Here is a 26461-nt window from a genome sequence, read left to right on the forward strand (position 1 = left end):
TCCTATTTTTCAACCTAAAAGACACAATCTACCATCTCATCAAAAGAATGTCTGAAAGAGCAAATTTCCAGCTTACAGTTAAGAAGGACTTAGGAACTGAAAGTCCCAGAAGATACTCAGATTTCTGCCAACGATCTAGAACAGGAGAAATTATGAAATATATGGCACCTTTGTTCTTCCTTCTCTCCCTGCTCATTAACTGGCAGACACCACTAATTAACTGAACTGGCACTGTTTTCACAGAGAGCCTTGGTGTACTCTCAGGATTCTTCTCAACACCAACTATTGTCATTCTGAGCTATTACCCCTCTTAGTTGGTACTTGAAATAGAATCAGCCAGGCCTAGAATGCAGCCTACGATTCCATTGGAAAACATAAAAGCAGGGAACTTACAATGCTACATGGCTGCTGGACTTTCCCTCTGTTCCAGTCCCCTTCCAAATATGTTAGCTACACACAAATGTTCCTGTTGTATATACTCCATTAATACACCCACAATGCACCTGTGGAAGTTCTTGCCCCTTTCATGTCCTCCTTAGTTTCTAGAACAATACTCCTTGAAGATAATACATAGCCATTGGTCATCTAACAATATGATTGTCAGGATTCTTCTGAGGTTTCTTCATACTCAATATAAATTCTTCTTCCAAAGTTTGCCTTCACTGTCCAACATTCAGTTATGTTTCTTCTCTCTTTCTCTTCCTTTCCATTTTAATGTCCCTTTTTAATGGAACTGTTAGCATTCCCTAAAAAGACACCATTTCAAGGGATTCTGAATGACAATGTCCACTCAATAGGGAGAGGGTGACTGCTGTGTAGCATCTTTAGAGATCAATAAAATCATTTGTATGTAGACCATCCATCTTGGAGAAATGGTACCCTTTTATTTTGCTGCAGAAGATGGAAACAGCTGGTGATGAGTCAATAATGAGAGTTGCACTTTCGATGAGTAGCAGGAAAGACCAAGCTGAAGGAAGTAATGATGAATGACTAGTCAGCTTTTCTCAGAAAGGGGCTTAGCCTGGCCCCAAGTCTCTGTATCTTCAGTCTTTTAACAGCTTGGGCCACCCACAACCAATCCTGACCTTAGGCAGGAAGGTTTTTAAGATTTTCTAGTCCCAGGATCCCTGGCTGGCTCAGTCAGTAGAACATGCAACTCTTGATCTCAGAGTCATGAGTTCAAGCCCATAGTGGGTATGGAGCCTACTTTAAAAAAATTATGAAAAAAAATATATTTATATACTTTACATATATACATATGTATTTATATATGTATGCATACATATGCATATATGTATAAAGATGTTCTAGTCCCATTTGAGATTCAGTGCATCTGGCTCTGACCTGGACACAAGAATTGCTCATGGAACCTCCCACATATTCAATCAGTCATTCAACATTTTTGACACTTATTATGTGTCAGACACATAGTAAACAAGACAGGCATGTTACCCGTCAAAGGCAATATAAGGAATAGTTTGGGGAAATTTTAGATACCCCACAATCTCCATTAACCCTCCCTCTCTCAAATAAATTCCTAGCCCTTCTCATAATCATATTGTAAATCCACTCCTATGGTAATTCTGGAGCTACCATTTGTCTGATCCCTGCCCTCAACAAACATCAACAAATAAGCAGTCAGTGACAAACTAGTACTACAAGTGCTTTGATCGGGGCACTAAGTAGTGCTGTGGACACTCAGGAAGGACACTGAACCAACGTTCATGGAAATGACAGTAAGATGAGACCTAAAACATCATATGACTTAGGTAGCAAGAGAATTGGGAGAAAGAGCCCTAAGCAGAAGATTTGGTAACTACAAAGGCCAGAAGGAAATAAAATAGGACTTAGTTTAAGAACTCCTAGTTTGGGAGGGTAGAATGTGAGTAGGTGAAAGGTAAGGGAAACGAGGTAAATCACAAGATACAAGGATGGGGCTTGCAGGGTTAGATGGAATAGTCATGGTGTTTGAACTCTACCCCAAAAGAAATGGAAAGCCAAATGTGTTTTAAGCAAGCAAATGAATTGATCAGTTTGTGTTTAGAAAGACTCCACGGGGTGGAGAATGAAGGAGAAAGAAGCAAAGCTGGAGAGGAGGGCTTCAGCCAGGCTATAGATGGTGATATGGCTAGAGCCAGGCTAAGGGCAAAAGAGATGGGATATATGAAGGTCATATTAGTTTTCTAGAGACTGTACCATAAGCCAACTGATTTAAAACAAAAAAAAAAATTATTACCTAACCATTATAGAGGCTGGAAGTTTGAAATCAAGGTGTTGGCAGGACCATGCTTCCTTTGATGCCTCTAGCAAAGAACCTTCCTTGACTCTTCTAGCTTCTGGCATTTGCCCCAATCCCTAGCCTGTAGATACACGGCTCCAGTCACATAGACACCTTTTCCCTGTCTATCTTCATACCACCTTCCCTCTATGTGTGTCCGTCTCTGTGTCCAAATTCCCACCAGTTACATTGGATTAAAGCCCACCCTAATGATCTCCTTTTAACTTGATTACTTCTATGAAGACTTTATTTCCAAAAAAAAAAAAAAAAAAAAAGGTCACACTCTCAGATAGTGGGGATTAAATACTTCAATATATCTTTTTTTTTAAGGAGCACAGTTCAACCCATAACAAGGGTTCTTTCTTACACCAAGTGCCAGGCTCCACCTGACACCCTGGGTCATATGGGTGCCTGGTTCCCTGGGCCTGGGCCCCTGTCTTCCAGGATATAGCACTGTCTTGTTCTTAATTGTCTTCATTCCAAAGGCAAGAGACTTGTCTCAGCCAGGGAAATGGGATCTTTGGGACTTTCCTCCTACCACTGCTTGCCAGTCCAGCTCTCAGAATATTTTCTGTATCTGAATTCCTTAGCAGAGGCTCTATCCATCTTCCACAACATCCCATTCCCAGGAGGCAACATTCCTGTTGCCAACTGCTATCCCTGACTATCATCTGTTACCCATGTTGCAATCCAGTAAGTCAGTGTTTCTCAAAGTGTGGTCCACAGACCACCTGCTGCAGAATCACTTAAGAGTACTGTTAAAAATATCATTTACTTTGACTTACCCAATCCCACTGAATCAGAACCTCTGATTGTCTATAGGGCCCAAGATTCCATGTCTTAACAAGCTATCCTAGTGGTTTTCATGAACACTCAAGTTTAAGGAATACTACTCTAGATTATGTGTTCATCTTGCCTGTATTTCCCACCAGCCCCTGTGACAGGGTTTGCTTCTCAGAGATGGCACTCTTTCTGAACACAGATGTTCTTTCCAGTCGGCCCCATACTTTATGGTAAACCAACCCTTCTGAGCCACCAATTTAGGTCTCATAGCTGGAGTGGAAAGAAGAGTCCTGAAATAAGCTATTCTTATAAAGAAAAGGCCTAAGTATTAGGATTTCTCTGAGCCTAGTAAAGATGTATAATTCCATACAACTCATGAAAATGAAATGAGAATAAATCTATTTATTAAGAACGTCTCCCAAATTAAAAACCTGAAAGAGCTTCCACAATAGAATCACCTAAAGATTAAACATACTGTATATATTTTCATGTGTGTAAAATGTGTGTATATATATATATATATATACACACACACTATATGTATATGTATAAAACTGATAACAGTGGTAGACAGTCTAGAGCCCTGACTGCTCCCCTCAAGCCCACTCACCCCAACCTACTCCAAAAAAAAAAAAAAAAATCATAGCCTGAAAGTTTTCAGTCACCTGATATTTAGTTTCAAAGAGAAAGTCTATCTTAATCTTGGTGTTTTTAAAATTTTAGGCTTTGGGGGCACCTTGGTGGCTCAGTGGTTGAGCATCTGCCTTAGGTTCAGGTTGTGATCCTAGGATCCTGGGACCAAGTCCTTCATCTGACTCCCCAGAGGGAGCCTGCTTTTCCCTCAGCCTCTGTCTCTGCCTCTCTCTCTCTGTCTCTCTCATGAATAAATAAAATCTTTAAAAAATATTTAGGCTTTTAGAATTTGGCTTCAGCGTAAGTGAGTTACATGATAAATATAAGTACGTAAAAATACTAATTTTTAGAGCTTGATTCACAAATGATTTCTTACAATTTTCCTTGAGGGATCAAAGTTTCAACTCTATTTAAAGCACCAGAAGAGAGCAGGCATGGGGCCAAGTGCAGAAACAGCACTCCGGTGGGTACTGAGTAAATATTTGATGATGTTAATCATATTATTGCCCATGGCAGAGAGATTATCACCAACAGAGGGGTGGATGATCATCCCTCAAATGATTTGGTCTTATTTGTACATAAAACTCATATCAGTGGTGCAATCAGTTAGGCATCTGACTCTTGGTTTCAGCTCAGGTAATGATCTCAGGGTTGTGGGACTGAACCCCACACTGGGCTCTGCAATCAGCGCAGAGTCTGCTAGGACTCTCTCTCTCTCTCTCTCTCTCTTTCTTTCTGTCTCTCTTTCTCCCTCTGCCCCACCCCACCACACACTCTTTCTCTAAAATAAGTAAATAAGTCTTTTAAAAAACTTATACCAGACTTTTACTTATTAACAATACTTTCTCGTAATGAGAGAGGTGTTTTCTAAGCATAGATGCCTACCAGATATTTGCAAGTAAATCCTCCAGTATACAGAATAGAGTTGAGAAACCCCAAAACATTGCACGGCTTGAAAGAATGACTAATATCACATTTAAAACAAAAGAGGAACCAAATGGTTATTTAAATAGGTTAAGTCTATATAAGCTGACTTGGACTTCAGTGATAGTCCCTGGATATTTCAGCCAAGTTATGATGTTATTCACTTCATTTGTTCATTGTGTAAAGATGAACCCACCATCATTTCACAAAGTTTTCAGAAAAAAAATGCTTCCATTCGATTTTTTTTAAAAGATTTTATTTATTTATTCATGAGAGACAAAGAGACTGAGAGAGAGAGAGAGAGAGAGACAGAGACAGAGACACAGGCAGAGGGAGAAGCAGGCTCCATGCAGGGAGCCCAATGCGGGACTCGATCCCAGGTCTCCAGGATCACGCTCCTGGCCGAAGGCAGGCGCCAAACCGCTGAACCACCTAGGGATCTCCCTCGATTTTTTTTAATTCAGCAAACTTGCATTTCTAATATCAACAAGCAGCCTATTTGTAACCAACATCTGGTATATCTTATTAATCTGTTCTTAACCCCTGCTTTCGTAATTCAAAATGTAAACTCTTTTCTTGATATTTTTCCTGTATTTTTACATGCATGTTCTTCAAACAGTTGATGCTAGGGTGAAAGAGTTTTATGGTAACAGGCAAAGCCAGATATTGTTAAATCTCTGACACCACCAGAGACCTAGCAAATTTTACTTGAGTAAGAGGGAATAGGAGGGAACTTTGCTGCCTCCTTGTCTCCTTTTTGACCTTGGATCTGCCATCCTCACAACACTCTCTGCTGAGTACCCCCAAGTTGTCTTCTCTTGTGCAAAGCCTCTTTTAAAATGTCACATAGGTTTTACTCTCCATCACTCCTACCAGTACCCTATAAAATGAAAGAGATAAAATTCTGCATTCTCATTTTCTTCAATCTATTTCAAAGTATTTTCCTTAGCTAGGAATTAAGAAAACTTAGCTGATTCAAGTAGCTCATAGTAATGTTATATTATAAAAAAATATATATAAAAAAAAAAAGAAAAAAAAATATGCTAGATTAAATGAGGAAAGAAAGATAATGAAATAGGATTCTTAGGGGCCCTCAGCATGGCTGTCTTCTTCATGGCCTTCCTTTTCCGTGACAGATAAATAGGGGGAACGATTGGGCACTCCATCTTTGAAAGGATGCCTCCTCATCTTCCTATATACTATATCCATTCCAATACACTTTTCTCTGACTGTTTAGTCTCAGCCCTTCAAATATAAATATGACTATGTTTTGTTATCTTATATGTTGACCTCAGAGAGAGTTACTTTTTCATCTGCTCCCATGAAGTGTTCCTGCAGAAACCCAGAAAGAAGATATGAAGAAAGCTTTTATTTTCCTTCATTGTGTCTTCTCTTTACACAGAATCATTTTTCTGGTTTTAACTACTGTTAAGTAATTTGGGAATCCCAAACTATGTAAATAAACACACCCTTCTCTAAGTTTCAGTTATACATAAATTAAACTACTTCCCTAAGAGTATTTTGGAAAACAGTGGCCAGCTTCGAAAATGTGTGTCAGTTTTTCACTGAACACAATTCAGAAACAGCCCTATAGAATGTTGTTAGTATTTGTTTTTTTTTTTAATTTTTATTTATTTATGATAGTCACAGAGAGAGAGAGAGAGAGAGAGGCAGAGACACAGGCAGAGGGAGAAGCAGGCTCCACGCACCGAGAGCCCGACGTGGGATTCGATCCCGGGTCTCCAGGATCGCACCCTGGGCCAAAGGCAGGCGCTAAACCGCTGCGCCACCCAGGGATCCCCTAGTATTTGTTTTTAAGGAGAAGCTATCAAAGAATTCACTGAGACAAACATTAGGTTGAGTTTTAAAAGGCCAAGGTAGTGGGGTTTTTAGTAGCTGCAGATTTTCTAAGTTAAAAAATTGTGAACTAGTCTTCTTCTTTTCTAGTAAGACACATTGGGTTAAGTTCTATTTTTAAATGTATCTGAGAAGAAATTTAAACAAAGGCCCAGGATACTGGTTCCAGCCAAACTTTAATCTCCAAGACCAAAATCCACCAAAACTGGCTGAGCTTAGCATTGGAACACGCTCAGCTTGGGGACAGTGCCATGACACAGAGCAATAGCTGCACAAATCACGTTTTGCCAAGCAGCATTTTGAGTGCAAGTCTGAATTGCTGTAGGAAGGAAAGTTTATGGCATTTCCCCCTCTCCGTTGTGAGATTTATCAACAGTGATTCATAATAGAAGAAAAATGTGACTATCATATTAGAGCAGAATGCATTTGTACAGAAGCAACTGTGGGCTTCATCATGTGGACAACTGATTCAATACATAAGCATTTCAAGCTGACAAAAGGAGGGTAGATCAAGGTGAATCCACCCTGAAAGCCCTCAGGAGACCACAAGTAGGGATAGAGCCTGATGTAATGCTGTATACAAGTAACATATGAAGGCATGCTAACTGGTGACACTCTTCCTGTCATGATGCAATACTAGAAGCCTGGAGAAAAACCTTTCTATTGTAGTTCTGATGGTTAGAATACAGATCCAGATATTATAACCCAACACTACAGTGCTTTAAGTAAATCAGAGGTTAATTTCTTTCACACAGTATTGGCCAGAGGCAGTTGAGCATTCCAGGGCAAGTAGGTGGCTCTGGTTCAAGGTCAGACAGGGAGGCAGGTCACTTTGATTTTGTTGCCTTGCTTCCTGTTAAGTAGTTGCTCTCATCCTCCTGATCGATGGTGGCTCATGAGTACTAGATCATGTGCCAGCTATCAAAAGCAAGAAATGAGAAACTAGAGGACAACCAACCTATTTTTCAAAGGCATGCCCCAGAAATTACATACATCATGTATACACACAGCTAGATGCAAAGATGTCTAGAAAAATCTAAAACTCAAGAGCATTTCTTGCTCAAAGGGCATACTTATTGGAGTTCAATTAGAACATTTCCATAGTAGTTAAATGACAAGCTTCAGAATATGTGTGCCTGCGTTGTATGTACACACACTCTCATACACAAGTATTCTTAAGAGTAATTAGGGGTTTACATAGAAGGCAATATTACTCAGTGATTAAGATAGATCAAGGGTAGACTTTGAGGCCAGGGAGACTTGTTTGAATCTTGGCTCTCATTGACTAGATGTATAGCTCTTCTAAACATTAATTTTCTTTCTTGTAAATACAGATAATTCTTACCTCATAGAATGTTATAAGGGGCAAACTAAATGATGTGTACTGTTGGATAATAAAGAATTTTTTCTGGTCTTTGTCCTGGATTCCTGGCAAAGAGCTTCTAAAACCCTTGGAATTTCCCAAATGTCTTTGTTATTTATGAACCTCTTGGGTAGCCCCTGAGTGCCTGCTATCAAGATGGAGATGGGTCAGGATAGGGACTGTTACCCAAAAGACCAACCATGTAATTAGAGGGTTGGGGCTTTGGGCCATGTGGTATCAGCCAAACCTCCTGACTTTTCTGGAGGGCATGGGGTAGGCTGGAGATTGAGTTCACTCATGTGGCCAATGATTTAATATGCTATGAAATCTCAATAAAAACTCTGAACACCAAAGCTTAGTGGAGCTTCCTGGTTGGTGAACACAACTGATGCCCAGGAAGTGACACACTTCAATTCTACAAAGAGAAGACAAAGAAGTTCTGTGTTTGGGACCCTCCCATTCCTCACTTCATGTGTCTCTTCATTTCACTGGTCCTGATTTGTGTCCTTTATAAAACTTTAATGATAAGCATAGCGTTTTTCTGAATTCTATGCATTTTTTTAGTGAATTATCAAACCTGCAAGGGTTGTGGGAACCCCCAAGTTTGTAGCCAGTCAGTGAGCATTACAGGTGGCCTGGGGAACCTTAAAGTGTGGCTGGCCTCTGCAGTGAGGGCAGGCTTGTGGAGGATCTGGCCCTTGGGGGCATCTGTGCCCACTTTGGGTGGTTAGAGCCAGAACTGAATTATGAGATACCATTTGGGGTCAGAATATGTATAAAATGCTTAGAAAATAACTGGAACATGTGAGAGCTTAATAAAGGCTAAGTGCTATTATTGCTTTTAATTATTATTATTATTAAGGTTATCCTTAGTGGATTGAATTACTGGATTCTAGTGATGTTGAAATAATATTTAACTATCATTCTGTAGTCCTTCCCATCAGAGTTCCATAAATGTTTTCTTCAACATGTGACTGGCTCCAAGCCTTCTATGAATACAAAGCTGAAATGAGGGGTGCCTGGTTGGCTCAGTCAGCAAAGCGTCTGCCTTGGGCTCAGCTCATCATCCCAGGGTCCTGGAATTGAGCCCCGCAATGGGCTCCCTGCTCAGCGAGGAGTCTGCTTCTACTTGTCCCTCTACCCCTCCTCCTGCTCATGCTCTGTTTCTATCTCTCTCTCTCTCTCCCTCACTCACTCATTCTCTCTCTCAAATAAATAGATGAAATCTTTAAAAAAAAAAAGAAGAAGAAAAAGAAAGAAAGCTGAAATGAGGCCTTTGTATCCCTACCAAGTCAATAGCACCCAGTTTAAAGGCTCCCACATGAGTGCCACTTACAAAGCAAGTAGGTTTGTGAGGCCCTCAGAATTCAGAGTCACCTGAGGGAGGTAAGTTTTAGGCAAACTAGAGGTCACCTCATGTCTGTATTCTGAGGGCTGCCACCATGTGGAAGGGGAATCCCAACTCACAACACCCAAATGCCTGAAGCCTGAAGCAAAGAGGAACTACTAAGATGGGATAAGATGTGGGGAAGATTGTTTAAACACCTGAGGGTGGTAGAAAAAACATGTGATTTGCAGTTGGTAGCACTGTGTTCAAACCTAGTCTTTGCAACTACCTAACTCTATGGTCGGGGATAAATGTTTTAGTACCCCTGAATCTCAGTTTCTCCCCTATATAAAATGTAATAAAAATGAGTCACTTAGGGACGCCCGGGTGGCTCAGTGGTTGAGCATCTGCCTTTGGCCCACGGCGTGATCCTGGAGTCCCGGGATCGAGTCCCATGTCAGGCTCCCTACATGGAGCCTGCTTCTCCCTCTGCCTGTGTCTCTGCCTCTCTCTTTTTCTGTGTCTCTCATGAATAAATAAAATTAAAAACAAACAAGCAAACAAAAACGGGAGGTGGCTGGGAAGCAGGGAGATGATGCATGTAGAGTACCTGCCACAGCCCCCAGCTTGGGGAAGCCGCTGGGCACCTGTGACTTCCCTTCCCCTTTTTTTCCAGGGGCATGGGAGGAGGGAAACCCTTCCACTTGCTTACTCTTTAAAAAGCCTGGTGCAGAAAGCTTTCTAGGATCGGATTACCAGTTATTCTTTTCCTGAAAGGAAAGTCTTAGGTTACAGTTTTACTGTAAACATCTCCAAAACACTGCAGGCAGAAAGATCAAGGAGATTTGCAGTTCCTAGAAGGATGCATGATATCCCACGACGGTTCCAAGGTTCATATTTCAGGGTAGATCTGCTCATGGATGGGATTCCGTCATCAGGAAGTTTCTTTCTCCATGTGGCTTCTCAGAAGATAATCTGACCTTCACAGTTTATTCCCCACAATTTGCCCCTTTGCAAGGGGAGTGTTTTTGATCACTTTGGCATTTAGAGAACATTCCCGTTCAGAATTTGCGTATGGGATGGAACTGAACTCCTCCAGTAAGGATCTCCTTGTTTCACCAGGCCTTTCAACTCTTCATCTCTCCTGTCTCCGTGATACAAAAATCCTGCCTGCCTGTATTGCCAAAATAGAAATGGCTGCAAAGTTCAAGGTCACTTTCTTCTTCTTTTTTTAAGATTTTATTTATTCACTCATGAAAGAGAGAGAGAAGCAGAGCAAGCAGGTTCCACACAGGGAGCCCAATGTGGGACTTGATTCCTGGGACCCCAGGATCATACCCTTGACCACAGGCAGGTGCCAAACCTCCTAGTCACCCAAGGATCCCCTCGAGGTTGCTTTCAACAGATAACTGTGTACATGGTGCCCGAGGGAGGCAGGATTTGGATCCTCTTCAGAAGAAACGTACTTTTCTGGTGCACATGGTTTATAAGGTGCTAGGCTTAAAACCATCATTAGACTGATACTAATCAATGAATAATTATTTGTTATTAAGGATGTGTGCAAACATTAATTATAAAAACTTTCACCCCAGCATTTCTGTTTCTACCTCATAAAATAATAATTCATAAAAAACTAGTTAAGAATTATAGAATTCAGTACAATAGAATATTATTTAGCCATTAAAAATGAAGTTATAGAAGTATATTTATTAACACATTTGCATATTGGTAAACTAAATGTGCAAAATAATAAAATTATGTATTACACAATCCCATTTTGGTAAAAAATAAAATTACACATTTGTGTATTATTTGTATGTGATGAAAATGCCAAGGAAAATTTCTTAAAGGGCATGCACTGAAATGCAAATGAGAGAACTACAGTTGATTTTTCTTTTCTTTCTTTTTTTTTTAAAAGATTTTATTTTATTTATTCACGAGAGACACACAGAGAGAGGCAGAGGCATAGGCAGAGGGAGAAGCAGGCTCCCCGCCGATGTGGGACTCGATCCCAGATCCCATGATGAGGCCCTGAGCCAAAGGCAGACGATCAACCGCTGAGCCACCCAGGCGTCCCTATTTTCTTTCTTTCTTTTTTTTTTTTTTAATACAGTTTCAGTCTTTCTATAATGAACATATATGACTGGCATACTTTTTTTTTAAGATTTTACTTTTTAACTAATCTCTGTGCCCAACATGGGGCTTGAACTTAAAAGTCCAAAATAAAAAAGAGTCACCTGCTCCACCAACCAAGCCAGTCAGGAGCTCCACTGCTGGCATACTTTTTTACAGCTATTGTTAAAATAATAATTTTCTGGCCACCAGATTAGGTTCAGTGAGATGGAAGGAAAGCGTAATAAGGTTTCATGGTGAAAAGAGAATTTATGTGCTAGAAGAGGCAGTGTAACAGAAGAGCAAGCCTCAGCTGAGCATCAGGATGCTTGTGTCCATCACAAACTCGCCTCTGCGTGAGGTAACCCTGGGCAAGCCATATCCATTTTCTGTACATCACTTTTTCCACATGGAAAAGCACAATGACACCCCACACCTTGATATGATATCACTGAGATTGGGTGCTTAACTCTTGCTCACTCTGGGTCACAGGAAAAACCCACACACTGTCAGAGCTCTGGGTTTCCATTTGTGATGTGAGCTATGGGTTTGTTGGAGTATTTATTTAGTATTTCTATTTATTTTTGCTATTATTAGATTATGCTCTGGAAACTTTTCCATGCATCATGGAGAGAGGCTTCTCTGTGGGTAATCATGAATTGGTAATCATTTCCATCAGGGACAGAGAAGCTGTTTTGCTTTTTGCTTCTCTGTTAGGTTTGAGGAGCTCTTTTATAAGTCTCTATATTGTTTGGTTTTGCAGTGCAGGCTTCACTAAAGCGAAATTTCCCCATTAGCGTGGCCTCTGACAATAGAACTGGCTAATTCAAGGAAAGGGAAGTTAAAGAGTTTTTAACGGCTGTTTAGACAATATGCAGGCCAATAAAGAGAAAAGAGATTACAAAACCAGAGAAATTCCACACAATTGTATAGTAGGTTGGTCTTCAGCTTTTATGAAGAGTCTTTATAACTTTTACGTGAGACTCCAGGATTCATTGGCTTGAATTTTTGCAATGTCTAATGAGATGGAAAAATGCTAATCTAATTATTTAGAAAGAGCGGAGAGCAGGGAGATTGCTACCAATTGTTTCTTCAAATTAAACTTAGTGGGATAAATCTGACCTTGAGTATGTAAATCAGAATAAATAACAATGTTGGTAAGTCTTAAAGTGGATTTCTGAGATTGTCTTTCTGGCTAGTTCTATAACATGCACACTTCTACCTTTGGCAGAAAACTGGGATACCGGAATTCTGAGGTCCCAGATAACCAACATCAAGTGGCTAATTATATATGTTTCCTTTTCAATTCCAATTTAACCATTAATTAAAGTAGGTACTCTTGACTTAACATTCAGTGCAAAAAAAAACTCAGAAAAGAAAATGTGATATACAATCCTGAAAAGCCACTGCCGGGTTCCATTATCACCTTTGTATCTCTTGCTCATGGTAGCTATAGTAACTAGCATTTAAGACACAAACACAAAAATCAAAGTCCTAGGCTGATGCAATGGCTCTCAGATGGCTTTGTTCCATGTCTAAGATTTCCCTGCCTGCTCTTGCATCATATTTCATGTCCAAAGCCTCGAGTGACTAACTTACCGCCTGGGGATGTGCTGGCGAAGGGGGAAAGAGTAGGCCAGAGACAGGCTGCATTAGGACCACCTGCCCTTTCAGAGGAAACAATATAGATGCCCAGTGTGGTTAGTGAGACTCAGCCCCCTTCAAGTTCTGCTGGAAAAGAAAGAGGCTTGTCTGTGACAGCTGTTGTATTGTTGCGAGCAGTGCCTGTCCAGCCCCCTCCAGGAGCGTGGATGCAATCAGCTCTGCGTTGCCCAGCCACAAACTCACGGTAACCTTGTTTGAGAACGGGAGTTGGGGGAAGGGGTTGGTTCCAATTCTAGACCAAAAAAAGACAGATGATTTTTCAAGTGTCGAATTCAAAGCAAAGAAAGAGGAAGGGAGCAGAGTGGGAGAGGTAAGCTAAGCTAGAACTAATACTCAAAGCTTTTCTGGAAAAAAAAATTGGGCCTATAATTCTTATTTGGATTTAAATGTGCATTTTGGTTTATATCCTCTATTTTTGTAGCAGATATGAACGATGTGTTTAAATGGGAAAGTGGTAAATAGAAAACCTTCCATTTGGGTATTTACATTTTCAGCATAAAGAGATGGCCGACGAACTGTATCCAAGACTGGACTAGTATGCTAAAAGGACACCTTTCTGGCATGCCAGTAATTACGAAAAGTTAGGGCACCTCCCAAACAGGGGAAATCGCAGACCTCAAAGTATCCCTTTTGGGAGGCTCTATATGACATCACATTGCAAGGACATTAGCCTTGGTTGGAAGAATAGTTTCACCCACATAAGCCCTTAACCGAGCAATTAAACTAGTAATTCCTAAGCATTTCTTTAAAGGGAGCCTAATATTTTGGTTGGCAAATGTGCCTGGGGAAGTATTACATTAATAATACTTCTTTTTACAAAGCTCTTTCTTCATGTAGTCAGAATGCTTTATGATGGATCAGATTCACAAACTGAAAAGGGAATGAATACACATGAGCTTTTATGACTTACTCTGCCAAAAGAATACTCTAAAGAAGTGCAAAAGTCAACCCCTGATTCATGCCCGAGGGAAAGGCTAAATTATGAATGGCTTGAGCAACATAGAGAAAGTTGTAATATATGTAAGGTAACAATCCATTAATCAGATATGGGAAAAATATGTGATATTCTTTGTTAATGAAGATGATAACTGTGTAATCGGGCCTTGGACCTACCAAATCAGATTGGACCTACATCCAATAACCTGGGGATAACAAATAAAAAAAAGTATAGCCTACAACACAAATGCCCCATTTCCTCAAGGCCCCCAGACTCAATTGCATCTGGAGGGTGAGTTCTCTGACCCTGCTAAGTGAAGAGATGGCTTGTGGAAAAGAGTTCTAGAACTTTCCTGTTTGTTTGAAGTGCTGCATATGACAGGCTTGGAAAGCTCATTTATTTATTCATTTAGTTCCATGGTCAGGGCCCATGTAAGGAAGAAGCAAGGCGAGGGAACCAGGAGTCCCATCCTGTTTATCTTATCTGCCTTTTTAGTGCTGAGCCTAAAAGAAAAAGCAGCAGCACTGAAAGAGGTACAGCTGTTGGAAATGCTTTTTCATTTCAGTCAGTTGGCAGACAAGTATAATGTGATTTCCTAATGCAAAGGGACAGATGCCATTTATTGCAGCCATTAGCAAAAGAAGGATACGTCTTATTGATTGTTACAGCTAAGAGTCATGCTGATAAATACAATGTTGACATTTATAAGGCATTATGCCCTGAGCAGTCCAGACATTCACTACGAGGGACCCAGGGAACCAAATCTCATGTTTCAGTCACAAGTGACTTAGTAAGGCTGCTTGCCTGGCTTTTTGAAAGCCTCAGTCCAAAAGCACAGCAACCTTCTAAATAAAAGTATGGTGTAAGAAAGTGGTCCAGTTTCATTCTCCTGCATGTTTCTTTTTTTTTTAAGATTTTATTTATTTATTTATGAGAGACACAGACGCAGAGACACAGGCAGAGGGAGAAGCAGGCTCCCCACGGGGAGCCCAACGTGGGATTCGATCCCAGGACCCCGGGATCATGACCCAAGCCAAAGGCAGACGCTCAACCACTGAGCCACCCTGGTGCCCTCTTCTGCATGTTTCTGTCCAGTTTTCTCAATACCATTTGTTGAAGAGATGGTCTTTTTCCCATTGGATATTCTTTCTGGCTTTGTTGAAGATTAATTGATCATATAGCTGTGGGTTCATTTCTGGGTTTTCTATTCTGTTCTATTGATCTATGTGTCTGTATTTTTGTGCCAGTACCATACTATTTTGATCACTACAGCTTTGTAATATAACCTGAAGTCCAGAATTGTAATACCTCCAGCTTTGCTGTTCTTTTTCAAGGTTGCTTTGGCTAGTCAGGGTTTTTTGTGCTTCTGTAGAAATGTTAGAGGATTGTTTGTTCTAGTTCTGTGAAAAATGCTGTTGGTATTTTGTTAGGGATTGCATTGAATGTGCAGATTGCTTTGGGTAGTATACATGTTTTAACACTACTTGTTCTTCCAATCTATGAGTATGGAATGTCTTCCCATTTCTTTGTGTCTTCTCCAATTTCTTTTTTTTTTTTAATTTTTATTTATTTATGATAGTCACAGAGAGAGAGAGAGAGAGGCAGAGACACAGGCAGAGGGAGAAGCAGGCTCCATGCACCGGGAGCCCGACATGGGATTCGATCCCCGGTCTCCAGGATCGCGCCCTGGGCCAAAGGCAGGCGTTAAACCGCTGCGCCACCCAGGGTTCCCCTCCAATTTCTTTCATTAGTGTTTTATCGTTTTCAGAGTATAGGTCTTTTACCTCTTTGGTTAGGTTTATTCCTAGATTTCTTATTGTTTGGGGTGCAATTGTAAATGAGATTACTTTCTTAATTTCTCTTTCTGTAGCTTCATTATTGGTGTATAGAAATGCGACAGACTTCTGTATGTTGATTTTGTATCTACTACTTCACTGAATTTGTGTATCAGTTCTAGCAATTTTTTGGTGGAGTCTTTTGGATTTTCTGTATAGAATATCACCTGCAAGTAGTGAAAGTTTGAGTTCTTCCATGCTGGTTTGGATGCTTTTTATTCCTTTTTGTTGCCTGATTGCTGAGGTTAGGACTTCCACTTTCTTTCACCATACACAAAAATAAATTCAAAATGGATTAAAGACCTAAATGTGAGACAGGAAACCATAAAAATCCTAGAGGAGAGCACAGGTAGTAATCTCTTTGACATCAGCCATAGCAATTCCTTTCTAGATATGTCTCCTGAGGCAAGGGAAACAAAACCAAAAATAAACTATTGGGATTATATCAAAATAAAAACTTCTGCACACAAAGGAAACAATCAACAAAACTAAAAGGCAACTTGTGGAATGGGAGAAGATATTTGCAAATGACATAGCTGATAAAGGGCTAGTAACCAAAATATATAAAGAGGGGCACCTGGGTGGCTCAGTCAGTTAAGAGTCTGCCTTCAGCTCAGGTCATGATCTCAGGGTTCTGGGATCAAGCCCCATATCAGGCTCCCGCTCAGCAGGAAGCCTGCTTCTCCCTCTGTCCTTCCCCCTGCTTATGCTTTCTCTCTCTGTCAAATAAATAAATAAAATATTTAAAAGAATAAAACCCAAAATCTATAAAGAACTTATCAAACTCAAAAATGAATAATACAATTAGAAAACTAGCAGAAGACATAAATAGGCATTTTTGCAAAGAAGACATACAGATGGCTAACAGATACATGAAGAAATGCTTCACATCACTGATCATCAGGAAAATACTAATCAAAACTACAATGAATATCATATCATACCAGTCAGAATGGCTAAAATTAACAAGTCAGGAAATGACAGATGTTGGCGAGGATGCAGAGAAAGGGGAACCCTCATACACTGCTGGTGGGAATGTAAGCTGGTGCAGCCACTCTGGAAAATAGTATGGAGTTTCCTCAGAAAGTCAAAAATAGAATTATCCTATGACCCAGCAATTGCACTACTAGGTATTTACCCAATGAATACAAAAATACCAATTTGAAGGGATATAAGCACCCCAATATTTGTAGCAGCATTATCTACAGTAGCCAAATTATGGAAACAGCTTAAGTGTCCATTGACTGATGAGTGGATAAAAAAGATGTGGTGTGGGGATGCCTGGGTGGCTCAGCAGTTGAGTGTCTGCCTTTCGCTCAGGGTGTGATCCTGGAGTCCCAGGATGGAGTCCCACATCAGGATCCCTGCATGGAGCCTGCTTCTCCCTCTGCCTATGTCTCTGCCTTTCTCTCTGTGTCTCTCATGAATAAATAAATAAAAATCTTAAAAGAAGAAGATGTACATATACAGTGTGTATATATATATACACACACAATGGAATATTACTCAACATAAAAAGGAATGAAATCTTGTCATTTACAATGATGTGGATGGAGCTAGACTATATTATGCTGTGAAAGAAGTCAAATAATATATGATTTCACTAATATGTGGAATTTAAGAAACAAAACAAATGAGCAAAGGGAAACAAGAAGAGACAGGGAGGCAAACCAAGAAACAGACTCTTAACTAGAGAGAACAAACTGATGGGTGACCAGAGGGAAGGTGGGTGGAGGGATGGATGAAATAGATGATGGGGATTAAGGAGTGCATCTGTTGTGATGAGCACAGGGTGATCTATGGAAGTGTTGAATCACTATATTATACACCTTGATCTAATATCACACTCTATCAACTAACTGGAATTTGAATAAAAACTTAACAAAAAAAAAAGTGTATAAATGCACTAAGGACAGGCTTAGGTACTCAAGTGGCTGGGGAGGGGAGCATTCCATCAGAGTACCAAAAGTCCCACCAAAGCCAACACCCTACCTGTCTTGATCCCCGAGAGCCATCCCAGAGCACAGGTTTAGAGGTACCAGAGAGACTTGATTCCAGATCATCCATGTGTAATCTATGGCAAATCACTTAATCTCTCTGAATCTCAACTTCTTGTCCATAAACCAATGAATTGTTGTAACAAAGTACACAAAGTGCTTACTTATCACAGTGCCAGGTGTGAGGCCTTCCCTTTCCCTTTTCAGTTCCACTCCCCTTCCATTTCTTGAGACCTGCAGGGTAATTTGAAGGCTATTCTTTTGCTTACAGATACATTTATTTGCTCAGTATTTTTTTTAAAAAGGTTTTATTTATTTATTTTTTATTTGTGTGTATGAGAGAGAGAGAGCACGAGCCAGGGAAGGAGCAGAGGAAGATCAAACCCAGGACCCTGAGATCATGACCTGAGCTGAAACCAAGAGTCACTCAACCAACTGAGCCACCCAGGTGCCCCCATTTGCTCAACATTTTATCAGTTGTTGTAGGGGAGAGTACGTTAGAAAGAAGAGTGTAGGGAGGGAAGAAGTACCTAATAACCACAACACACCTAGAGCTTTCAAGGCACTTTTCAGTTGCCCACTCTTAAACATGAACAGCCAGAGATTGCCACTCTATGAGGAAAACTCCTAACATGAAAATGAATGATTGAACTGCAAACTAAAATAAATAAATAAAACATTTAAAGACAGTACTTTGAGGAAATAAAAATAATGTAAGAACAACTCTTCTAAAGGAAGCCTTATTAATAACTTCATTGAAATTAGGGAAGATATCATAACCATGAAACAACAACAGAATGCTATAAAAATTGAAGAACAAACAGACAAAAAGCTTTTAGAAATAAAAATCTTTAAAACAACATCAAGGTAGTTGAGATATAGAAGAAAAGCTAAGGAAATAAATAAAGTAATCTGACTTTTAAGATGGACAAAACTGAAGCCTGTCTCTATATTATAGATTTTTTCTTCATAAAAGTCTACACACTAGAATTATTTTTTAAAAGATTTTATGTATTCATGAGGGACACAGACAAAGACATAGGCAGAGGGAGAAGCAGCCTCCTTGCGGGGACCCTGATGCAGGGCATGATTCCAGGACCTTGGGACAATGACCTGAGCCAAAGGCAGATGCTCAACCACTGAGCCACCCATGTGCCCCTAGAATTACTTCTACCCAAAGAACTATGAGAGAACTGATGACCCCCCCAAGTATTAAGGTGTGCTGAGGAAAAGTAAAATATTTTATTTCTATTTCTCAGTCTGGAGAGGAAAATTGCTGTCTCCCATCCTATGAGTTCTTGGTCACAAAATCATGTGGCAAAAGGTAGTAGGACTCTCTGTGTCATCTGTTAAAGAATAATTTTTACACAAGGATAAAATAATGACTCTCATACAAATATAAAATATACATGTGAAAAGTATTTTTTTCTAATTATGAGAGAACCAGCCAGATATTATAATTGAATGAGAAGAGAATTCAAAGTACCCTACACTTTGCAGTGAGAAAAGGAAAGCCAAAATAAATTTGAAGGACAAAACTCAAAGTGAATTTTATTTGCCTTAGTTTTTAATACCCAAGTGTGAAAAGAAGCTATGAAGTATCTTAAAAATTTTACTAATATTTGCTCAGGCTTGAGCTTTTTAAATTTGGTTTTTTGTTTGTTTACTGATTAATTCCTTTGCCTACAACATGAAGGGTTATTATTCTCTACTTTATGTGTAATCTACCTGGAAAGCAAAAATTCTGTGTCCTAGAAAAATGTTCTGTGCCCCGCATTGATTTTATTATGTCCTTTATTAGCTAAATGCCCCCTCAATGATTCCTCACTTACAATAGAGCTATGGTTCTTTTTAATTGTGTTAGTTTCAATGTTTATTTTTAAATGCTTTATTGTCACATTGACTAAATAGGTAATCCAAGTGCTATATCACAATCACCCACCAGCTCATCTTAACTGAATATCCAGAGCTTTTCTGATAACTTTTTTGACTTTTGGCTTCCCAGAAAGTGGACTGGCCCTTGACAAAATTGTTAATTAATTAAATGAATTCCTCTTCAGCTCCTTCCTTTTACATTCTAATTTCTACTTTTTTCTGGTTCCACACAGCTCCTTTCAAGGAAGCAACACCAGGAAGTATGTTTCCAATTGCCCAACATACTCCCTTAGCCAAACAAGACTGAGGCTGAAAATTTTCCCTTCCCCTAACTCCTATCATAACCCACTTGTCCTGTGCTTCCTTCCCTAGAGTTCCTGTTATCTCTTAATATGATGAACTATTCTATGGTGAGGAATTAATAGTGTCCTTTTCCAGATATAATTTGCATTTTAGCAGAAGAAAACATTAAGATGTATTTAAATAGTGAAGTGCATATTGAGTACTGTTGTATGTTGGGCATTATGCTGTACCTACATCAGCAGACATGGTCAATTCCTAGACTCAAAAAGCTTACATTCTATTAAGTTAAGTTAATGTTTTAAGTAAAGTTGTATATAAAAAGTCCCCAAAGCCCTCACGTTTAAGTTCAAATGATTTTTAAGAAGGGTTCCAAGTTGACTGAATGGGAAAAAGAAGTTTTTTCAATAAATTGTACTGGGACAACTGAATATATTTACATGTTAAAAAAAAAAGTTGGTCCTCTCTCACACATGATATGCAAAAATTAACATAAGAATGTATCAAAGATCTAAATGTAAGAGTAAACTATAAAACTCAAAAGAAAACATTAGAATAAGCCTCCATTACCTGGGTTAAGCAATGGTTTCCTAGATATAATACCCCAAGCACAAGCAACCAAATTAAAAATAAGTTGATCTTCATCAAAATTATTAAAAACTTTTCTGCTTCAAAGGACACCACCAAGAAAATGAAAGGGCAACACATAGAATAGAAGCAAATATTTACAAATCAAATATATGACAAGAGACTAGTATCCAGAATATGTAAAAGATTCCTGAATAGACATTTTTTCCTAAGAAGACATGCAAATAGCTAATAAGCATATAAAAAGATGTTCAACCCCCTAATCATTAGAGAAATGCAAATCAAAATCAAAATGAGACACTTCATCATGCAAATTAGGATGGTATAATTAAAAAGACAGACAATAACAACTGTTGAGAAGAATGTAGAAAAATTGGAACCTTCATACACTGCTAGTGAGAATGTAAAATGGTATAGGCACTTTGAAAAACACTTTGGTAGTTCCTTAAAATGTTGAACATAGAGTTACTATAGGACCCAGATATTCCACTCCTAGGTGTATACCCAAGACAACTGAAAACATATTCACACAAACACGTGTACATGAATGTTCATACCAGCATTGTTCATAATAGCCAAAAAGTGGAAACGACCCACATGTCTATAACTGGTGAATGGATAAACAAAATGTTGTGTGTCTGTATAGTAGAATATTATTTGGCCATAAAAAGGAATAACATACTGATGCATGCTGCAACATGAATAAATCTTAAAAATATACTAAGTGAAAAAAGCTATAAAAGCAGAGTATATGATTTTGTTTATGTGAAATACCCAGAATAGGCAAAACCATAGAGAAAAAAGTGCGTGAATGATTTGCCAAGGGGCTGAAAGGAGTGAGAGAGTGACCATTCATAGAGACAAGGTTTCTTTTAGGGATGATGAAATGTTCAGAAATCAGATTATGGTGATGGTTTGTGAATTATATCTCAATAAATCTGTATATGAGAAAGTCCCAGAAACATGGAGTAAGTTTGAGGAGAAGGGAAATCTTTATGAAAACAGTGACATTTGACCTATAGATTAAAGGCTGAGGAGTAGTTTTCTACATAAAGTAAAAGGACTTTTTAGCCAAAGAGAAAAGTAAGGGATTGTGACCTACGTGGTACAGTTGACCCTTGAACAACACTGGTTTGAACTGGTGGTTTGAATACCACTTTTTCCTGGATTTTTCCAATAAGTACAGTACAGAACTGTAAATGTACATTCTCTTCCTTATGATGTTCTTAATAACATTTTCTTTTATCTGCCTTTACTGTAAGAATAAAGTATATAATACATATTAATAAAATGTGTTTATCGCCTGTTATCTGTAAGGTTTCAGTAGGCTATTAATAGCTAAGTTTTAGAGGAGTCAAAAGTTATACGTAGATTTTCAATAACTCAGGGGTCAGCGCCCCAATCCCTAACTGTGCAAGGGTCAACTGTATTTGGGATATGTGTGACCAAGTCATGCCTAGAAAAAGATTTGTGGGAAATAAGAATGGAAAGGAGGGGGCGTGCCTGGGTGACTCAGTCGGTAATTAAGCCTCTGACTCTTGGTTTTGGCTCAGGTCATGATCTCAGGATCATGAGTTTGAGCCTGTGACTGGCTCCACGCTCAGTGAGGAGTCTGCTTTAGATTCTCTCTCCCTCTCTCTCTCTGCCCCTCAAGCTCGTACTCTCTCTCTCAAATAAATAAATATATCTTTAAAAAAAAATAGAATGGAAAGGAGAACCTAGATCAGCCAGTCTCAGTAGGAAAGAGAAGGAGTGACTAAAAAGGGGTAATTCAAGAGAATGTGATGAAGAGATTGGCCACAGAGGTGTGGACAGAGGTAAAAGAATCCAAAAAGGATGATGAAGCTCTCCTCACACCAACAACAGCAGGAATTTGTTACGGTTTCTAAGCCTAAGGGCCCAATGGAGGGGGAAATGACCGGAACTTGGTAAGAGCCATAACTAGAGGAGAGAATCAAATTGATTTGGACGTTAGGTAGAGGAATGTAGCCACTGCCAAACCTTCTGGGAAAGAAGCCCAAAGGTGGGGCTGGGGATGAAATACTGGGATTGCTGTCTTTCCCACCCTCTAGACTCCTGTCAGCTGAGCCACAAGGCAGAGGACAGAACCTGTTGATATAGTCTACACAGGTCAGCCTCCTGGGGCAGAGAGTGGGGCCAAGTGTGAAGAGTGAGTCTGGAGAGTAAGCAGCCCAGGGCCAGATCATAAAAGACTTGTGTGCCTTGCCAAGCAGTCTGGACTTTGTCCTGCAGACAGGAGGAAACCATAAAAAGGGTTTAAGTAGGGAAGTGACTGCAATGTGAGAGTTTAGACAGGGTGAACCTAAAACTGGTTCTCAAAGTGTGGTACCCAGACCAGCAAGCATCTGCATCACCTGGGAACTTGTCAGAAATGCACATTCTTGGGTCCTCTCACTAAATTATGGGAGTGGGACCCAGCAAGATGTATTTTAACAAGTATTTTCAGGGGATTCTGGTGTGTGCTAAAGTTGGAGAACCACTGGCCTAGAACATTACTCCCAAGTCACATGCTAGCAGAATTACTGGAAAATATGTATGTGTAGTATATTTGCATAGAAATAGTCTGGAGGGATACACTTCAAAATATTAGTAATTCTTATCTCCAGGTGGTAAAATTACATGGGTTTTACTTCTTCTTCTTTTTTTTAAGTTTTATTTATTTATTCATGAAAGACACAGAGAGAGAGAGGCAGAGACACAGGCAGAGGGAGAAGCAGGCTCCATGCAGGGAGCCCAATGTGGGACTCGATCCTGGGACTCTGGGATCATGCCCTGAGGCAAAGGTAGATGCTCAACCACTGAGCCACCCAGGAACTGCTACTTTCTTCTTCTTCTTTTTTTTTTTTTAATTGTTACCAATTTATGATAGTCACAGAGAGAGAGAGAGAGAGAGAGAGAGAGAGGCAGAGACACAGGCAGAGGGAGAAGCAGGCTCCATGCACCGGGAGCCCGACGTGGGATTTGATCCCGGGTCTCCAGGATCACGCCCTGGGCCAAAGGCAGGCGCTAAACCGCTGCGCCACCCAGGGATCCCTACTTTCTTCTTTTATTTGTATTTTAACAACTTTTCATAATGCACATGCATTTTGAGATAAGAAATAAAAGTTATTAAAAGAGAAGGTAGTGCTCACTTCAGCAGCATATATACTAAATTTGGAACAATACAGAGAAGATTAGCATGGCCCTTGCACAAGGATGACATGCAAATTCATCAAATGTTCCATATATTTAAAAAGATAATAAAATAAAAGAGAAGGCAGAAAATAAAATGGAAATATGTTAACATTTAAACACTTAAAAATTTTAAAATATGGGTATATCACTAAATTACCATAAACAAAGATGAACGAGATGTCAAGCTGAGAAGAATTTGTAAATTATATGACAGTGGGTTAATAAGAAAAAGAATATCCCAGTATAAGTTCAGCTATTGTAAGCCATAGTCTAGTCTAAAAAAGAAGAAATATGAATAAGAATGTGAGTTTTTAAAAATGTGAATATGAATTTTAGAAAAATTAATGTTGCCAATAATCAAAGAAATGAAAAATTAACATAGGCACACTTTTTGCTTATTTGATTGGCAAAGATTGAGTAATCCAGAGTTTTGTGAGAGTGTGGAAAATGAATATTTTATCATGGTTTTGATAAGAATATAAAGTTTCAAAATTTTTAAATGGAAATTTCAAAATATGTTTTGAAAGCCTTAAAATACAGTCTTTGATCAGATAGGAATTTTTCCTGAGAATATAATTGGTTAATTATCCATAAGTGTATGTTTAGCTAACAAACATTAAAAAGATGATTAACCTCACAACTAATCTGAGAAGTGAAAACAATAAACTGTATTTCATCCACAGCACTGTCAAAGCTTAACGTTTTTTCCAATGTCAACTGTTGTCAAGGTTCTGAAAATATGGATATGTATTGCTGATAGGAAGCTAACTAGGTATATTCACTTTGGAAGACAAATTTGACACTCTCTATTAAAAAAAATACTATGCTTACTCTGACCCAATGACTCTACCTTTTGGTGCCTAACCAGAGAAAAAGATACACATCTACGAAGAGAAATAAGTACATGTTCATATACTATTTATAATAGAACCTCACCAAAAAAGAACAGCCTAAATTTCCATACATAAAGAACAGACACATGGGAGATAGTAAAGTCATAATATGAAGGAATGAATTTAGATTTCTGTAAAACTACGTAGGAACAGATTATCAAAACATTGCTGAATGAAAAGGCAAACCACAGAATGATATACGCAGAACAATACTGTTGGTGTAAAAAACATAAGGCTTTACTAAATGTTTTTTGATACATATATTATGTATGTATAAAAATGGATTATAATATGCACCAAACTCATCATAGTTATTTCCTCTGCAGAGAAAGGAGAGGACCAAATGAGTAGACAGTCACCAAAGGGAGTTTTCATTTTACTTGGAACAGTCTCATCTCTTTCTTTTTTAAAAGAAGAATGTTGATATACTTTAAAAATACTTATATACATGGAAAAGTTGGGAAATAATGTGTTGCAACATTAATAGCAGTTAATTTTGGGTAGTGGGAAATGAGTATTTGTTTCTGCTTTCTATGTTTTTATTTATTAAAGATTCAAACTCTTCTCCCAAAGAGATGTATATAAAGAATCTTTACCATTGCTTTGTTGAAGGAGAAGAGGAAGGAGGGGAAAGAGGAGGAGGAAGGGAGGAGGAGAAGAAGAAAGAAGAAAGATGGAAGGAAGGAAGAAAAGGAAAAAGGAAAGAAAAAAATCTGAAAGGCTATATAGTATATGACTGGCTGCTAGGGGTTGGGGAAAGGAGGGATGAATAGAAGTGCAGAGGATTTTTAGGGCAGTGAAACCAAGCTGTATGGTATTATAATAACAGATATATGTCATTTTACATGTGTTCAAAGGCATAGCATGTATAACACCAAGTGTGAATCCTAATGTCTAGGGACTTTGGGTGATAATGATATGTGAGTGTAGGTTCCCCAATTGTAACAAATGTACCACTCTGGTGAAGGATGTGGATAATGAGGAGGCTGTGCATGTGTAGGGACAGGGGGTATATGGGATATCTCTGTACCTTCCTGTCAGTTTTGATGTGAACCTAAAACTTCCCTAAAAACATAAAATCCATTAAAAAAAAAGACAATTTAAAAGTTCCAACGTAGACAGTTGATAAAATAATGGTATACTGTAGAAGGAAGGTATGGTATACCTTTTCCTTTGGTAGAAGAAACTATTGTTAAAAATAACAATAATATGTAGACATTTTTAAGCTTACAAGAAGTATAAGATTAAAGTTTTAAGAAAGGCAGGTGCAAACAGAATTAATGTTAGGAATCCATTTTGTGAAAAAGAAATGAGCATTTCTGAAAGATGGATCTATGGCTAAGTGTCTTATACTTTATCTGTATTTTCTCACTTATCTGAAGAGGGCCTTTATTAATTAAAAAATAAAGCTGACAAAAGAAAAAGAATCTAGCAGGGATAGGGAAGAAAGATAAATCATTGGCATATCTAGTATTGCCCTAGGTAATATATGGTTTTTATTTGGCTTTTATTCATCCCTTTTGTTATCTTAAACACACATACACACACACACACACACACACACACACACACAACCATCCAGCAGCTCCTTTTCCCAAAAAGACACTCAGAATTTCATGCTGCCAAAGGAAACCCTCTGATGGGCAAAAAGGATTTGAAACATAATTTCAAATGAAAATGCAAGTGATTAGGACATCCAGGTGGTTCAGTTGGTAAAACATCTGCCTTCAGCTCAGGTCATGATCCCAGGGTCTTGGGATGGAGCCCCACGTTGTGTTCCCTGTTCAGTGGAGAGCCTGCTTCTCCCTCTCCCTCTGCTGCTCCCCCTGCTCTATCTTTATCTCTCTCTCTCTCAAATAGATAAATAAAATCTTGAAAAGAAAATGCAAGTGATTTATT

At 39.0% G+C, this 26461-nt stretch overlaps 1 non-coding gene across 1 annotated transcript; it reads left to right on the forward strand.

The window, feature by feature from the left end:
- The first annotated feature begins 23618 nt into the window (after positions 1–23618).
- Positions 23619–23725, forward strand: LOC112658091 (U6 spliceosomal RNA). Its single transcript, XR_003135496.1, has one exon. It is a non-coding gene; the product is annotated as a U6 spliceosomal RNA (small nuclear RNA).
- The last annotated feature ends 2736 nt before the right edge of the window (positions 23726–26461 follow it).

The sequence above is a fragment of the Canis lupus genome, chromosome 8 (genome assembly GCF_003254725.2).
Source record: "Canis lupus dingo isolate Sandy chromosome 8, ASM325472v2, whole genome shotgun sequence".
Lineage (NCBI taxonomy): Eukaryota > Metazoa > Chordata > Mammalia > Carnivora > Canidae > Canis > Canis lupus.